Below are 3,935 nucleotides of genomic sequence, written 5' to 3' on the forward strand. Positions count from 1 at the left end.
GTGAAGCATAGCTACAGAATTATCCCGCCCCCCCGCCCCAATTTTCTGCATTTGCTATCTTGAGTTACTAACTGTAAGGCTAAGTCATGATACATTTTTACAAGAGGGTACACACTGTGACCAAAAAAAACCCCTCCATAAAACAAAAAACCAGCCTGGGAATAGGCAAGGCATACTGATACAGATTTATTTTAGGACGTTACATACCAGAGAATGTTTGAGAAAGAAATAGGAAATAACATTGAGTCTTGTACATCAGCCAGATTGCTAAAGAATTTAACATCCTTTTTCCAAGCTCTCATCAACCTTTGCTATAAATAAGGATGCCGACCGAATGCAAGTCGGTAAGTACTGAACCACATGATGAACAATGTCAGTATCTTCCAGGCTTCCAGAAAATCATTAATAGTCATCCAGAATCCAGCTGGCGGCGGGGGGGGGGGGGGGGGAGGCTTTCTTCACACTGCATTCTGTTCTTGCCCTCTAGCAAGCACAAAGTTCTTAAATACAGATTACAGAATGATAGCATACCACCTCTTTGAATTTTGCTAGATCCTGGGGTGCTTTCAAATCGAGCATCCAGTAGGTGACTTGTACAGAATTAGCACAAAGGGCAGCTCGCTAATAATTGCCAACATCATCTTGACATTTTAACATATGTCAAATAATCATAGGGTAGCTTTTCCTGACAACACATTTTATAGGTTGCAGAGAAAATTTCTTTTAAAAGCCTACACATCTAAAAATAACGAACCGCTTTAAAACTGAGATTAGTCACAAGTCTTTACCCAGGAATGATTCAATCATGGTTGCAATTTCCCCCAAAGTTCAGAGTGAACCCAAACATGAAAAGTGTTTGTCTGTTCATCAGTTTTCATTCTTGCTGCTGATGGAATAGCCACCCAGAGATCCGACAGTGATGAGCGTAAACAATAGCACATTCTGAAACATAATCCATGGGGTTATTTTTTCCTGCTAACATGACAGAACAGAGACCATTTTTAAAAGGGATGGGAAAGACAATGGGAAGAGGCCACGCCAGGAGGTGGCTACCCCCACCCCCAACACACAAGCAGTTACTTTAACATTTCTTTTCCCTCTTGGCAAAGTGCAGCCTCATCATTTTTAACCCCTCCTGATAGGCAGTCCTTGTTCTGAAACACAGCTGCATACCTGCACTGAAGAAGAATTTCATAGAGACAGAGAGAAAGGAAGAAACATAGTTATCCTCACAAGAAGAAAGGAAGCTTACACAGGAGAGGCTACCAGTGTAGAACATGTGTTTTAAACCGGGGTCTATCACCACCAACCATGATAAAGATACTTCTTCAAAACCGGATGTCACAACTCCTTTCAGAAACATGGTGCAGAACAGAAAAACTATTATTGCGCGATCAATATTTGAAGAAGACATACAAAAGCAATCTGGAGGCAGATGCAAACAGATGCAAAACAGCTGGTTGCAAATGGGCTGAGCGAGAATGAGAGGGATTCCAAATCAGGCAACAACCAGGAACCTATGAGGAAGCTACTCCCAAATGGTGCACTGGAACCTGTTGGCAAGTTGCAATACAGCAAGGCATCAGGGACCCCCCAAAAATATACTGGGGCAATGCTATCCTTAAAGGGTATTTTGAAAGGTAGCTTTCAGGTCAGGGACTGAGGCTCACTGTCAACCCAAAAGTAAATACAAGATCATTGGCTGTGGTCACACGGAGCATTAGCCACGCTACAGAGATGGAAGATAGGCAGATTTTCCGGGCGCAATCACAGCGCCACATCTGGGAAGCGTAGAGCTCCCGTGGTGAACCCGAGGCTTCCCGCCGAAGATGCGAGGTAAAAACTAGTACCTCCGAGGTACTAGTTTCTGGAAACCGTGGGGCAAGGGCGGGCGCCTGATCGCGTTTCCGGTGGTAGGTCGTGGCATCCGGTGCCCTCCCATGTCCCGTCGCTAAAAGTTTTTTTTTCCCCAAGTCTCCACGGGATGCGCAGAAGCACTCAACGGCGCATGCGCACACTTCGTTTAAAAACAAACAACACAGCCCCCTCCTCTTTTCCGTACCCCCCCACTCCTGGCTCGGCCTGCTCGAGAGGAACTCTCTCCACCGGGCGGCAGAGGGGGAGGTGCAGGGGGGGCATGGCAGGAGGGCAGCCCGGCTGAAGCTCCTCCTGGAGGGAACCGGACAGAGGACACAGTTTGCATTCCTCTGCAGCCCTGGAAGGGGTTAAACCCGCAGAGCCTTTTGCTAGAGAGGCCGCTTCTTTGCCGCACCGCAGGATTGTCCTGTGATCGGCACCTCCCCCCTAACCACGGGACCTCGACGGGACCTCTACGGGACGTCTGATCAACCCGGGTTATTTTGCTCCGGGGCAAATAGCCACGCTTCCCCCTCGTATTTTCCTGCCCGTGTGACCGGGGCCATAGTCTGGCAACATCATTTGTCTCCAAAAGATGCTGTTAATACCAACATAATGGAATGGAGAAGAGGCACACGAAGCGGCCATACACAGAGTCAGACCACTGGCCAGTCAAGGTCAGTACTGTCCATTCTGGCTGGCAGCAGCTCTCCAGGGGCTCACGTAGAGGTCTTTTAAATCACTTACTACCTGTTCTTTTTATCTGAAGATGCCAAGGATTAGGCATGGGACCGCAAAGCATCTACTTGAACACATGACACTTATACTGAATCAGACTATTGGTCTACTACAGCCAGTACTGTCTACTCAAACGGGAAGCAGTTCTCCATGGTCTCATGCAGAGATCTTTCATACCAGCTACTGCAAGATCCTTTAACTGGAGATGCCGGGGATTGAACCTGGGACCTTCTGCATGCCAAGCAGATCACAGAATCATAGAGTTGGAAAAGACCTCCAGGGTCATCTAGTCCAACCCCCTGCACAATGCAAGAAATTCACAAATACCTCCCCCCCCCACCCCCAGTGCCTGCTGTTCCACACCCAGATGATGACCAAAAAACCTTCAGGATCTCCAGCCAAACTGGCCTGGAGAAAAATTGCTTCCTGACCCCAAAGTGGCAATCAGCATTTCCCTGGGCATGTAAGAAAGAGCCACAAGAACTAAGCACTGATGCAGCCCTTCCTGCCCTCCCTCTCATTGTCTGCTTGTCTCTTCCCCACGACTAAATATCACCTACCCTTACCTGACTGGCAGTTTCTCTCTAGGGTGGACTTTCATCCTACCCTACCACCTGATCCTTTTAACTGGAGACACAAGGGACCGAATCCTGGGCCTCCTGCATGCCTAGCTCTACTGACCAGCCATGGCCTCCCCCCTCCCCCCACAGCGACCAAAGATGGGCTAGGGTTCCCCAGCAGCAACTACAGGAAAACAGGATGAAAAGATGCTACTGACAATCCAAGGGCATTAAAACTGGACAGCTGTATGTATGAGATCTGTAATATCAAGTGCTTTCAGCACGACCGACCAGACCCTATAAAACACCTGTAGGATGAAAGAATGCAAAGGTTTCAGGGTACTTGTTTTCTGTAGAAGAGGTAAGAACCCATGGTTCAGTAGCAGAGCCTCTGCTCTGTATGCAGACAGTCCCAGGTTCAATCCCAGGCATCCCCAGTTAAAAGGATCAGGTAGCTGGTGATGTGAAAGGTCACCACCTGAGACCACGGAGAGCCAGGGCATGCCATTAGACAATACTGACCTTGGCAGACCAATGATCTGACTCTCTAACAAGGTAGCTTCACGTGCTCACGAGAGGAGGACGGCTTGAAAACCAGCACGATATACTTTTATTTTATTTTTTTTTCTCCAAAGACAAGCGAAAGTACTTATAGGGAGGGGGAAAGTACCGGTGTTGCGAGGTGCGGCACGGTAAAGGCTATGCGCAGACAGGGGGGCGTGTCGCTTTTGGGGAGTAGGATCTCCCCCCCCCCCCCCGCCGGCGGGGGGGGGGTTCCCC

Source organism: Gekko japonicus, unplaced genomic scaffold (assembly GCF_001447785.1).
Source record: "Gekko japonicus isolate JY-2015 unplaced genomic scaffold, Gekko_japonicus_V1.1 scaffold1426, whole genome shotgun sequence".
NCBI lineage: Eukaryota > Metazoa > Chordata > Lepidosauria > Squamata > Gekkonidae > Gekko > Gekko japonicus.